The sequence below is a fragment of the Nicotiana tabacum genome, chromosome 10 (assembly GCF_000715075.1).
Source record: "Nicotiana tabacum cultivar K326 chromosome 10, ASM71507v2, whole genome shotgun sequence".
Taxonomy (NCBI): domain Eukaryota; kingdom Viridiplantae; phylum Streptophyta; class Magnoliopsida; order Solanales; family Solanaceae; genus Nicotiana; species Nicotiana tabacum.
In genome coordinates this window covers 48,445,868-48,459,651 of record NC_134089.1, presented here as the reverse complement: position 1 = coordinate 48,459,651, position 13,784 = coordinate 48,445,868, and the positions used below count along the sequence as shown (strand labels likewise).

Sequence of the window (13,784 nt, the reverse complement as noted above, 5' to 3'; positions counted from 1 at the left end):
GCTTTGATCATGGCCTTGATTGAGCAGTGGCGACCGGAGACGCACACTTTCCATTTGCCCATCGGCGAGGCCACCATCACACTCCAGGACGCTGAGATTTTATATGGCATGTCCGCTGATGGCTTGCCAGTTTTACTACCTGCGACTATGAGATATTATTCGCGGCAGGCATATTGGGATATGCTGCACATGCTCACGGGTTTCATGCCAGAGGACGAGGTGGTAGCGTCTGGGTCCAGTCGTCTACAGTTGGTCCCTATTAGAGACCACCTGGTGCATATCCACCATACTATCACCGACGAGTCAGCGGAGGTGGATGTACAGCGATATACGAGGCTGTTGTTGCTCCTTCTATTTGGGGGGGTCTTGTTCCCCAACACTTCGGGGAACCTAGTGAGCCTCCGTTTTCTGCATCATATTGCCCGGTTCGAGGATACAACCATCTACAGCTGGGGTGGTGCTGTCATCTCATATCTGTACAGGCAGATGTGTCGGGCTTGCATCGGCACACAGAGAGACGTTGGTGGCTTTCTGCCGCTTCTACAGCTGACAAAATATTCAAATAATATGTCTATTAGTTACAATTCTACCTAGTTATAGTTAATCGTATACTTTACGTCAATTTTGTATGTTAGGTTTGGGTCTGGGAGCGATTTCTGCAGTTTCAGCCGCCTCTACAATAGCTACCGGCTAATGTAGAAATTTCGCAACTCCCTCTAGCATGTAGGTGGGTTATGCGTCGTACTCTTGCACGAGAGTATGATGCCCATCATAATCTCCCCCTCTGTAGGGATGTGTTGGATCTGCTGGAGGACGCACAGGTGAATATCTAACTAAACTTACTTGTTATAGATTAACTTAGTGTTGTGCATACTAACGGTTTGTGTTCTTATTTGATAGTTCATATGGACGCCGTACAGCGATGAGGTGATAGGTACCCTGCCAGCGTATTGCACGTTCGGCCGACATATTTGGAGGGCTTCTGTCCCACTCATATGCCTCAATATTATCAAGCACCATGCCTCCGAGCGGGTATTTCATCAGTTTGGCCTGCCACAACCTATACCGGCTCCGCCTACATGGCATATTTTACATTATGAGAGGGATGATCGGTCCAAGGCGGACGACACATTTATGGCATGGCTTAACGAGCAGTTGGGTACTTGGGACAGGCGAGGGGACTTGACCCCACCTCTGCAGCACTTTCCTATTCAACGTTATATGGCATGGTACCGCACTGTTTCCCGACTTTTTATCGGGAACCCAGTTCATCAGGAACACGGTCGGTACGTCCCATACGCCGAGAGACACGAGGCCCTGGTATGTTTTCTGTTATTATTAGTTATATACCTGTAATTTAGTGCCAAATATGTAGTTTATATTTTTTACTTTGTACAGACGATTGGATTGCATACCGTCTATCATATGGGTCAGCAGATGCAGAGTCATGTCCATGATCCTGTGGCCATGCAGGAGTATAGTCGTCGATTCATGGATGTGGCTTCCCAGACACTGCAGCGAGCCCGATCGGATCAACGTTTGGCACACGAGGCTGATTATATGGACCCAGCGCAGTACTATCAAGGTCGTGGTATCCCACGAGATGGTGGTGGCCGACGCGCTGGTGGTGTCGGACGACGTGGTCGTGGGCGGAGAGGAGGTGGTCCCCACCAAGGGGGCGTTGAGGCTCCTGCTACTGATATGGCAGGTGGCATGGATGAGACGGACATGCCGTCTTACAGCCTTGGAATTTATCGCACTCCAATGCCATCGTAGGTGACCCCATCGGGTCAATTATTGATCATGGGCTCGGATATTCAAGGAGTGGATTGAGGGAGATACTTCCCAGGCCCGTCTACCACTGTTGAGGATTGACCGACCTGAGATTTTTATAGTGGGCGTCGACTGAGTTATGGCTCCACATCACATGCGCAGGTACGAATTTATTAGTATTGAATTTGAATTTGTTTTAACTGTAACTTATTTATTTTCTTTAACTTTATTAATTTCCTTTTTAAGGCTTCATGCGATGCAGCGACAGATGACTACATTCAAGATCTAGAGACGATGATGGTAAGACAATATAAATTGTTGTGAATTGTTATGTAGTTTTCTATACTAAGTTTCATATTATTATGTAGCCTTCTACTGGAGCTGACAGCACCACCGATACAAGTCATCCTGCGCCGCATCCGGCTATAAGGAGACGACTTGATGATGATGATCCTGATAGCGTACCCGGGCGGGAGGGGATGCGCCTCAGGCCAGTGGCTGCATTGAGACACACCGGATGCGGGACACATTGACATGGTGTAAATAATATTTTTGTATACATTAACAACAATATTTAATCGAATATGCGCATTACTTTTTTTAGTTCTCCATTCGTTTGATAGTTTCATAAAATAAAATTTAGTACAACACAAGCACTTAAACTTAACTTCCACTTCAATTAAAATAAAATTTAGTGCAACACAAGCACTTAAACTTAACTTCTACTTCAATTAAAATAAAATTTAGTACAACAAACAAGGAAAACATTACTACAATACAAACACAATCACAAACACAAACATAGCAGGCCAACATAATAAAAATACATGAAAAATGGAAAATACACTAAACACATACATGCCAATGTTTAGCCCCGGTTGCTATTTATTCTCCGCTCCAACCACTTAAATCATTCTTCCAGTTGTTCTTTTTGTTCTTCTACCTCTTTCAGTTTTGCCTTCACCTCCGCAAGTTCCAGTTTATATTTTTTTTTATTTTCCTTTTGTGCTTCACAATTCCATTGTGTTTTCCATTTTTTTTCTCCCACCTCCTTCAGGTTCGCCCTCAAGTCTGCAATAATTCTATTGCTTTCTTTTTCATGTTCCCGTTGTCTTAAACACATATTATGAAGAAACTGTAGTTGTTCTCTGTAACATTCCTGATAACATGGTTCATCAACCCATTCCTGAAAATCACAAATAGGTTCGCCGGGAACCTTGTAAAACTGGTTCATACAGTGCCAGTAGCGGCGTCTAACTTCACCACCGTCCCAACAATTTTGCATCAAGAATGTTTTTTCACAGTTGCACTTTAGTGGACGAAGAGGTTGAGCCATTTGTGTAATATTTGTTTTAGTGAAAAAAACCCTTACTTTTAATAAAATATTTGTTTTTAGTAAATTTTGAGCACACAAAATAACTACAATGAGCTCGTTATTTATAGGCGAGACAACACACACATAACGTACTATCTAATGGCGCTATACTTTGCGTGTTAAATATCATGATGTTGACAAGATAATTTTATGTTAGTTGGTCAGCTTTTTCAGTTCGACAAGACAACACACACATAACGTACTATCTAATGGCGCTATATTTTGCGTGTTAAATATCATGATGTTGACAAGACAACTTTATGTCAGTTGATCAGCTTTTTCAGTTCGACAAGACAACACACACATAACGTACTATCTAATGGCGCTTACTTTGCGTGTTAAATATCATGATGTTGACAAGACAACTTTATGTCAGCTGGTCAGCTTTTTCAGTTCGACAAGACAACACACACATAATAAATATACAGATAATTTTATTAAATTATTATTTAAATAGATAAAATGGGAAAGTACAAATCATAGTTAACAAACATAATTTTATTTCATAAATCTTGCAACATAGACATAACAACTAATTATTACAACATCAATTCATGGGTAGTTAGGTACACTAGAAGAACACCCACCACGAGCTTGATTAGTTTTGCCACCCAAACCAGCTGAAGGACATTTACGACAGTTGTGTCCTATTTGCGAGCATATACCACATTTGCGCGCATAAACGGTGTCACTAACATCCATTTGGTTCCGTATATGCGTTCTCTTCTGCACCTGTCTTTTACGCAAATAAGACTTGTTACACACCATTTTAAATGGTTCCGGAGGCCAATAATGCTCAGCACTCACGGGCTGCAACTGACCACTATATGTGTTTAGGTACTTGGAAACACTATATTGTTGATCAACATAGTTGGTCTCCGCATAACGAACACGTTGAAAACACTTGATGGCATGTGAGCAAGGCATGTGGTAGATGGACCATTTCCCACAGGAGCATAACCTTACTGATTCATTTAAGGTATGTACATTATTACCCCGATTATTATGGATAGCGATGCGAACTTCAAAAATACCTCTTTCGTTATCATACTGCAAAAATGAATGCCAATGTGCTCGCCGTCTGTATTTCTCAAATCTCTGCATCGGCACTGGCATAAATTCAACACCTCTCTCCATCAATTCCATTGCAGTTGCAGATCGTTCAACAAACCTCTCTGCCATCTGCTTGAACGACATCCGCACCATGGCTGTGACAGATAATCCTCTTGCCGACTTCAATAACCCATTGAAGGACTTTGACACGTTTGTAGTAAGAATTCCCCATTGTCTGCCACCATCCGCATGCAACGTCCACTTTTCAGGGTCATGTCGCATTAACCAACGATAGGCTGCCTCGTCTTCTTGCCTGATAGAATCCATATGCCTCCGGAATTTATGCTGTTGGTGGTCTGTTGCTGCCATTCACATCAAATCATGTAGATCCTTGTTGGGATGTGCCTTCTGGAAATTGGCCTTAAAGTGCCTCACATAGTAACGGTGGTATGCATAAGGTTCTTTCCATGCAGGCAAGTTCTCCACAGAACTTAAGATACCACTATGCCGATCAGATATTAGACAAATACCTGAACGCTATTTGACAACGTGCTCTTTCAGGTGGTTCAAAAACAGCGTCCACGACTCTGTGCTTTCATTGGCACAAACAACAAAAGATAGAGGAAATATCTGTCCATTAGCATCCACTACCACGGCTATCAATAGCTTGATATCGTACTTTCCATAGACATGAGTTCCGTCTATGGATATTATGGGCTGACAATGCAAAAATCCATCAATTGCTGGCTTAAACGCCCAGAACATGTAATTGAATATGTATTATGGTGTTCCCAAACTCTGCTCAAGCTTCCATTCAACAACTGTCCCGGGGTTAAAGTGCTGCAGTGCGGCCATGTACTTTGGCAGAGATGCAAATGACTTATCCCAATTACCGTACACAATTTCAAACGCTCGTTTGCGCCCGAGAAATGCCTTTCTTTTCTAATGATATGGCCATATTCCTGGTGGACTGATTTAATGTACTCTTTGATTGTATACCTTATGAACGCTTCGAGGTGCGGAATAAGTACAAGAGAAATCAAGTCAATATCCAAGTTGAAGTGATTCCCGTTGAATGTGTCCATTTCGCATGTGTGGGTGAGAATGTATTTACCCACTTTCCACATATCAGTCTTCTTCTTGGTCGCACGCACATTCCAATTACATGGCCAAAACCACCTGCGGCAAACAACCTTGTATACCATCGGACTTGACTCTCATACCTGCATCTCACGACACTCTTTTACGTTGTTCAATTTACAAGCCCTGCTTAAGCGTGCTTTATCGGGAAAAAGCATCCCCTTTGCAAGCACCGTTGGTCTAGACTCATCCCACATTGCTATTCGGATTTCATCAAAATCCTTTGTGAGAGCTTCCACATCCGGCACGGTTGGCAAGTTATCAATGTAAGGAATCTCCCTTGAATGAAACGGCACTTCGGACTCGTACACTCTTCGTCTAGGAGGGTCTCTCTTCAAATCAGGTCATTCCTCCTCATCCTGCTCATCACCATCCTCACGAAAAAAGGGTGTCTCGTCTCCGGATTCATCGACATTGTTATCGTAATCACTGTTTTGTTCCTCACTCTGTGCATATGTCAAATCCCGATGTAATACGTCGTTTTCGGTCAATTGAGTGAGTACGGGTGGTTCAACTTACTCGTTTTCACTGCACAACCAACAAAAATATAAGCTACTGAATTAATAAATGCTTTCCATATGGCTATATCACTTCACTTACAAGTCGTAATGTGATGAAATTCTATGATGGACGTTTTCAATTAGGTGATGACTACCGGATGGGCCACTTGTAAAATTCATATCCGGCTGGTATCCCCTATAAAATATATGAGTGTTAATACAAATTCAATACGCCAAAAATATACATAATTAACACAAATGAAAATTGAAGTTTACCACTCGTCTTGTGAATTATGGAAAACAGGGTATAAATTATTTTCTCGCTGCTCATTCGCCGGCGGTGATAAGTTTAAATCAAGGAAAACTCTTTCATCCGGAACCTGTCCGGCAAAAACTGCTCCAGAATAATCACCCGATGACTGGGGATTATCTCTACTACGAACAACCTCGTTTTTTGGAACGGCTTCAACCTTCACGTACATCTCCAACATTGTGATTACAAGAAATTCCCGACATTCGTCTGGAGTCCTCAGAAAATCACTTAAAGTTTCATCATCGTCGATGTTAAACTCCGAGTAAAAAGCAACCCCTTGCGGAGTGACGGAATACGGATATCTTCCAGTTACTTTAAGTATCACTGAACGTTTCCTCACACTCATTTTTTTGTATAACAACGATATCAATTTATCGTACTCTATTGTAAGTGGCAATTTAATATGACACTGAGCAGGTAAACTGTAGCCCACGGAGTTATTCTTTATCACAACCTCACCCCCCAATATAATGAAACTCTTATTCTACGTTCTTCAAACATAATGAAAAAATGTTGGAGAATTTAACAACAATAAACGTTTCAACAAGAGTTAAAAAAAATTTGAATGAATTTCTATACAATCCTAACCTCTTTATATAGGAAATGGCTAGCCGAATTTTTTTTTTATATATAGGTATAACGCCCAAAAAGTTGACACCCAAAAAGTTGTCTTTTTTCCCCACTTATTTATGTATTTTGAATCCAAAAGAACCACAATTGGGTTCCGGACTCGTAAAGAACCTTCTCATTGTCAAAGAGGTCACCTCAAACCCAGCAGCAATCAACCCCAAATCAGCTGCAGAATCTGGCTTCATCTCCAGCCCACAAACACATCAAAACTAAGCCAAAAATCAGTAAAAACGACCACAGATCTGTCTCGAAATCACCCCAAAAACACCTTCAAAATCCAGCTCTAAAATAGCCAAAGACGAACTCAAAACCTGCCGGAGTTTAGTCGAGTTTTTCTGAGTCGACTTCGAGTTTTTCCGGCATCCGGCGAGTGGGTATTGACAGAGATTCGATCGAAGAGGTCTGTTCAAGATATGGCTAGTAGCTATTGATTTTTGTATGTGAAATTTCATTATAAATTGAAGAAAGTGTCATGTTGAGCTTTTTCTATGGCAAGAAATAATAAGCTACTGCCAACGAGTCCAAGAATGATTCTAAGTTTTCAGCTAATGAGTAAGTGCTTGCTTTAGTTCTCTTCTGGGCGCAATTCAAGAAACGTGAATGGCCCTTGAGATGAAGATTTCATGAATGAACTACTCTTTGGATTCGGTAGAAAAATATTGGGATCTTATGACTATGGACACACCCATAAAGTTTTGATTGAGGTTCGTTTCTTCTTCTTTTTTTTCATTTTTTCTTTTTGTGATTTTATTTGAATGCTTTCTGTCCCAAAAGGAACATTATTATTTGGTCATGAAAAATATTTTTCACTATGAATAAATATCATGTACGGTAGAATGAAATGGTTGAGTAAATGAATTTACATTGAATGTTTAGATTAATTGAATTTTTTGGGGGGTCGTAGATCTACAAAAACAAAAAAGAAAGAAAGTGGTTTTGATTATTCCAGGGGATATGAAACACCACTCTATGTATAACTTTCTGTTATGATACAGTTATTATTTGTGAATTTTGTATAATTTTTTTTTTCTGTTTTTTTTCCACTTTTTCATACTTATCGAAATCATCTCTGGTTATTAATTTTAGTACTTTTAGTTCTTAGAAAATTGAGGTGTCGAAGTATTTTAGCTCTCCGAATATCGTAGTTTGCTTTAGGTGCGAATAATAAATCATCGTGACTATTATACGGTTCCCGTGGTATAGTCGTGATACCTAATCCCCAATTCGAGTGTGCATTTCATGTGACCCGACAACTTCGAATAATAATAAAATAAATATGTCGCAAATCGCGAGTGCATTTCATGTAACGCAGTTTGCAATGTATACCAAAACGGCAAGTGTACGACAATCGTGACTTATTCCAGAAAATAAATCCATAAATAAATAAAAACGGTTATAAGGTTAAAATGCACAATAGGTTTAAAGCATGTAATTAATCAGATAATTAGACTAATATTAATAGTTTAAGCGATCGTGCTAGAACCACGGAACCCGGGAATGCCTAACACCTTCTCCCGGATTAATAGAATTTCTTACCCAGATTTTTGTGTTCGCGGACCATAAATAAGAGTCAACTTCCTCGATTCGGGATTTTAAACCGGTGACTTGGGACACCATAAATTATCCCAAGTGGCGACTCTGATTCTAATAATTAATCTCGTTTCGATTGTCACTTTAATTGGAAGAAACTCACATATAACGCCTTCCAGGGGCAAAAGGGAGGTGTGAATAACTGTTATAGTTGGCTTTTATTTATTATCTGATTTTTTATGTGTTTGAGCCTAATGTGCTACTTGTCATTTTTTACCGCTTTGATATTGTTTGAACTGTATATAAACTGTTACGAAACCTTTTTCTTTTTGAGTCTTCCAAATCATCTGGGAAGTGTGCACTTCGTGTGACTTCTCTTCTGTTAGAGTCATATCCCAATTTTAGAACGAGGTTCGGATAAGTTGCAAAGCCGGTGAAGCTTCTGTATTCTCGGTACGCTGCTCCCCCCGGCTCGAGCTGTCCGCTCGGGTAAGCTAGGTCTAGAACAAATAAACCCAGGTTTTTAAACCTACAATAACATAATCTCATGTCGGATCCCTAGTAGGAACGTTTGTTTGCATCATGTGCATTTTACTTAGGGGACTCAACACAAGGATTGGGTCCGTCTAGGACAGGTGTACCCAAAAAATAAAAGATCATCCTGATGCATTCTATGTGTTACATGTTGCAATCTTCGAGGGTAAAATGGGTCATTTGGCGGACCAATGAGGGTTGAGGATAAATAATAAAAAAAAAGGTGAAATATATAAAAAAAAAAATAAAGCAAGTAGGGCCCAGTTATATTTTCTTCCACATTTTTTTAAGAAAAAGACAAAAAAAACAAAAATGAAAAAAAAAATCCAAAACGATTTTGCACTTTCCCCACCATTTTTTCAAAAAAAAAAGGAAAAAGAAAATCCAAAAAGAGTTTTTATGTTTCATCATTTTTCAAAAAAAATAAATATATTTTCTCTAAGTTATTTGTTTATTTTATTTCCAGCCTGTATCCAATCTGTCCGAACTACGCATACCTGATTCTCGTCTCTCAGGGCGCGATACGTAGACAACACACATAGGGTCCGGTCTTCCTAGTGAGTCTTAGGTTTTTGGCTTCGTGGGGTCTCATCCAAATCTTGCTTTTTTAGCCACTTTTAGCCACATAGGTTAATTTTAGAAAAATAGTCACAATAATGTCTTGCATGTGTCCAACAGGAAGGGTTATTATCTCACATAGCATTCTAGGTCTTTAACTTTATTTGGTCTTAATTTTCTCATAGAAGTGTGGACTTACTTATCGGAGTTTGAGCATGACAGACCCCAAAGACCATCTGGTCAGGACCGTCACCGGGGAGTTGCTTAAGGAGATTTTTATTTTATTTTATTTTTATGTTTTGAGTTTAATTTTTCTTTTTATATCGTCTTTTACCTTCTAGTTTTGTACAGTAATGTTGAGTCTTCCTATTGAAAAAAGATGTGTAATAAATCAAAAATCCAAAAAAAAGAGATTTTGCGTTTTATATTTCTGTTAGATGTTTTCTTTAGAATACTAACTCTAGAAGTTAAAAAAAAAATCTTTGTGGTTTTCCTTTGGAAATTAATATCTAGAACTCAAAATAAAAATTGCTTTTATATTTCCTTTAGTATATTAAGACTAAAAATTCAAACAAAGAGTATTTTCTTTTAGTAACTCTTAAAAAGTTTTCTTTAAGATATTAATTCCAAAAATTCAAAAAAGATTTTCTTTTGAGGTTTCTTTGGTAAATTAATGAAAAATGAAAAAAAATTCTTTCATTTTTATTAGAACTTTAGGATATTGTACATAGAAGAAAAAAACATACTTTATCTTTTGTTTATCTTTAAAGTTTCTTCCTTAGATAATCAAAAACTGAAATCCAAAATAATTTTTTTATCTTGTTTATTTCTCGTTTCAAAATACTTTTTCAGGGATATCAAATGAAAATTCAAAATATTTTCTTTGGTTTATTCTTTAGATTTCCTTCATAAAAAAAATATCAAAAAATATTTTTCTCTTCTAGGGGTTTTCCTTAATAATTTTCCATAGAGTATTTATTTCAAAAAAAAAATATGTTCGTTAAGCTTGAGTTTTGAATAGGTTATAGAACATTAAGTCTAGAAAATTCAAAAAAAAGGAATTTGCTTCTTTTATTTCTCTTTTCTCATCAGAGCAGTCATTAAGATAAAAAAGAAAAGGAAAAAAGAAGAAGAAGAAGAAAAAAAGAACATTAGTTTATTTAGTCTATACTCGATCTTCCCGAACTACGCAAAGATCTGATTCTTGCGGCGTCATGATACGTAGGCAACCTACATAGGGTTCGATCGAATTATATTTTTATTATTTTATTAAAAGAAAAAGGAAAAAAGAAAGAAAAAAGAAAAGAAAAAAAAAGAGGTGAAATTATGGAATGTGAGAAATGTGAAGAAAGAAATGAGTGATAATTAGAAGAAAAAAAGAGGAAGGAAAATGAGCAAGCCAAGAAATGTTAGAAAAGAAAGCAAAGAGAAGATTGAAATGAACAAATTAGGATGATGCCAAGTGACCTTGTGGCCCTCAAAGTCATTTTTGAACCGTTAATTGTAGCAAGGTGCATTGCACACAATGCGATATTTGCAGCTGTTAAATGCCCTAATGCTAACGTGATGACCTCATTTTGTTCCTTTTGTTATCTCTATTGAGCAGAAGGGTGGTTGGTTTGTGGTTCTTAAGGTAACTCAACCATACAACACAAAGTCAAAGAGCAAGGTAGCCATGACTAGCAAAGACCTGGACACAAGAGTTGTTGACCCGTCGAGGGAGTTTGTGGAGTCGGAGTCTAAATTGAAAAGGGAGGTCCAAATGTTGAAATAGCAGATGGCAGAAATGTATCAGTCTTGGATCAGGGGGCATCCTCCACCTTCATTCCTCACTAACTACACTAAACACCCTGCAACTATCCCACCACTATCACAAATCCAGCTCCTTACTGCTGCTGATGTCTACCTACAACCTTTTCACACTCCACCCGCCAAAACCACCTCATATCCCGCTCCTTTGGCTACTCATACTTTTGTAGCTCCTCCTCCAGCTACTTTTCCTCGATCCTCTAACGAGATTGTGCTCAAAGTCCCCGATGCCCAACACTATGCTCCAGAACCAACTTTCAAAGTCTCGGATCCATATTCTCACACTCCTCATTTTGAGCCTCCTGGTGAAACTGAAAAGCCTGCTAAGACAGTGGAGCAAGATGAGATATCCAAGAAGATGAAAATCTTAGAGCAGTCTTTAAGAAACATGCAAGGGATAGGGAGCCAGATGAACATGGCTTACAAAAACTTGTGCTTGTTTTCTGTTGTCCAACTGTCTGCTGGGTTTAAGATGCCAAAGTTTGATTTGTATAACGGGCATGGAGATTCTGTGGCCCATTTGAGAGGTTAGTGTAGTAAGATGAGAGGCGCCGTTGGGAAAGACAAATTATTGATGGCATATTTTAGTTCTGAGTGGGGCAGCTCTGGAGTGGTACACCCCCCAAGATGCTAACAGGTGGTTCACGTAGGATAATATGTCTCAGGCCTTTTCCAAGCACTTTTATTACAATATAGAAATTGCGCAGGATCGCATGTGCCTTTCCAAGATGGAAAAGAAGCCTAATGAAAGCTTTAAGGAATATGGGCTCAGATGGAGAGAGCAAGCTGCTAGAGTCAATCCTCTGATGGAATAAAAGAGATGGTCGAGTACTTTCTTCAAGATCAAAAGCCAACTTACTTTGGGCATTTGATCACGTCTGTGGTAGGCCTTTTAATGATGTGGTAAAAATGAGAGAAATGGTAGAAGATGAGCTCAAGTCTAGCAAGATCATGAGTTATTCTACTTTAAAAGCCATAACACAGTCAATTCAGAACGACCCAAGAAGCTTGCTGGGTCAGAAAGAACATGATGATGTTGCCATGGTTGTCTCAGGATCAGGACATGGTTCAACGGGTCAGCCTCACCAATATACTAAGCCTCAACCCCAACCCCAAACCTATCCCCGAGCTCCACATAATCCACCTCAGTATCATCCTCCGAACAATGTCCGGTCATTTGTCCAACCACTAGGTCACGCCCTATGGCGAGTGCCAGCACCGCATAATGTATCCTTGCCTTCACAACATTTTCGAGCACCCAACAACCCTAGAAAATAGGGGCAAGGAGGGGAACAAAGGCAAAGAAATAGTTTCACGCGAATCGGGGAGTCCTACACAAGCTTGTTTGAAAAGTTAAAGCATTCTGGCCTGATTGAGCCGATCCTCGGCTATACTCCAGACCCATATGCAAAAGGTTTTGATCCTACTGTACGATGCATGTACCACTCTAATGTCCAAGGGCATAGCATTGAAGATTGTCATTCTTTGAAAAGGGAAATAGAAAGAATGATTCAAGAAGGGGTAATTGTGATCAATGACAGTGACAGGGAGCATGCGAATCCTCTTGGAAACTTGCTGACTGAAGTTAATGATATTGAAGTTGTTAATGGTCTTGGCAATATTGATGTGGAATCCAGTGGCTAAGATGTCGTGCTTGGTAATTGGAAAGACGTTCCATCTCTAGGGAAGCTAGGGAGGAGTCTTGGTGGTTTATTTTGTTGTCATTTCTGTTGTTCGGGTTATTTTCAGGGTTGTAATTTGGATATTGTCTTGTGACTCAAACACTTCTATTCTTTTATTTTGCCTAGTTTGTTTAGCCATAGTAGTTCGTTTAGTGTGGTCTGGTTTTGTTCCAGGGTTGTAACCCTAGCTTATTTTACTTGTTTTGTTGTTCAAACCCTTTCACCATCTGTCTAATGCAATTTCCTGTTTTCTGTTATTTCTAGTCAGTGTTTGTTTAATTCTCCTTCCCTTTTATAGTTCTTTTCCTGTTGACTCTAGTGACATGACATGCACGCGTAATTCTCAGCCTGGTCTTAAAAGTTAGTTTAGTCATGAAGCAATGAAACAACTTTGAAGATGATATGAACATTTGAGGGAAATAAGTAAAGGCATTTTGAGATCACTTCAAGCCCGAATTGTGTGAAACTGGGGTAGATAAAACATAAAGAAACACTATTGAAACGCATCCTGCCGCATCAGTTTGAAGCTAAAGGCAAGTTTGCTCCAAATTGGCAGGGGTCGTTCATTGTAACAAGAGTGTTTTCCAATGGTACTTTATATTTAACAGATATAGAAGGCAACTGTATAGATATGACTATCAATTCTGACGTAGTCAAAAGATATTATGTATGGTTTCTTTGGTTTGTCTAATTGTTGTTTGTACTTGGCATATTATGAAGATTGGAATGACGAAGGCGTTTTATTCTGCTATCTAAATACTTTATCCTTTGGTACCCATTTGAGCCATATTTATTTCCTTTCATACCCCTCTTTTGAAATTAGTAGCAAAATTCGAAAACGCAAAAGGTAAGTAAAGAAGAAAAAGAGAAGAAGATAAGAGAAAAGA

The 13,784-nt window shown here is 39.1% G+C and overlaps 1 long non-coding RNA gene across 1 annotated transcript; it reads left to right on the top strand.

Annotated features, from left to right (window-relative positions):
• The first annotated feature begins 1,403 nt into the window (after nt 1–1,403).
• On the top strand, nt 1,404–2,376 carry LOC142164857 (uncharacterized). Its single transcript, XR_012695933.1, has 3 exons — nt 1,404–1,935; nt 2,020–2,073; nt 2,142–2,376. It is a non-coding gene; the product is annotated as an uncharacterized LOC142164857 (long non-coding RNA).
• The last annotated feature ends 11,408 nt before the right edge of the window (nt 2,377–13,784 follow it).